The sequence below is a fragment of the Hippocampus comes genome, unplaced genomic scaffold, assembly GCF_001891065.2.
Source record: "Hippocampus comes isolate QL1 unplaced genomic scaffold, H_comes_QL1_v1.1 C16535776, whole genome shotgun sequence".
NCBI lineage: Eukaryota > Metazoa > Chordata > Actinopteri > Syngnathiformes > Syngnathidae > Hippocampus > Hippocampus comes.
The window spans coordinates 1-514 of record NW_017833795.1 but is presented as its reverse complement, the minus strand read 5'-3'; the positions used below and the strand labels follow the sequence as shown (position 1 = coordinate 514).

General features: G+C 53.5%; 1 long non-coding RNA gene across 2 annotated transcripts; it reads right to left on the bottom strand.

The window, feature by feature from the left end:
* Window positions 1-69: 69 nt before the first annotated feature.
* On the bottom strand, window positions 70-514 carry LOC109508717 (uncharacterized). Of its 2 annotated transcripts, XR_002166750.1 has the most exons (3): window positions 450-514; window positions 288-377; window positions 70-151 (listed from the first exon to the last, which is right to left on the bottom strand). It is a non-coding gene; the product is annotated as an uncharacterized LOC109508717 (long non-coding RNA). The 2 variants fall into 2 exon arrangements; XR_002166749.1 differs by lacking the exon at window positions 450-514 and having other exon boundaries at window positions 288-443.

Below are 514 nucleotides of genomic sequence, written 5' to 3'. Positions count from 1 at the left end.
GATGATGAAGAGGACCAGAGGGACACAACAAAGAATTTGAGAAAACGAGCGGGCCGGCGAACCTTTTTCTTTGTTCTCTTGTATCTGAAGACGGGCCGGATGGTCTCTTTTCTCAAGGAGGCGATTTCAATGGTGGGGGCCTGACTCAAGTCTGGAACGGGCAAACATTTGGTTTCGTCCGACTGCGACAACTCCGCTCGTGTACAACCGCTAGAAGCACTCGTGTGGCAATCGCATACATGCCGCGCACGGTTGGCATTTTCGGGCCGTCGCGTGCCGCGTCCTACCTCCATGTCGAATCCACACCCGGACGCTGACGCAATTGCTGCCGGATGGATGGCGGGCGGTCTTGACGGGGCAGCCCTCCATCTCGTGGGCTGCCCATATGTCAACATTCATCATCATGACAACAACAGGAAGACAAATTGCCAAGACGTGACTTGACTCACCGTTTTCATGGGCCCTCTAGAGTGGCGTAAGAAGAAACACAAAACGGAATGAATTTCTTGTTGGG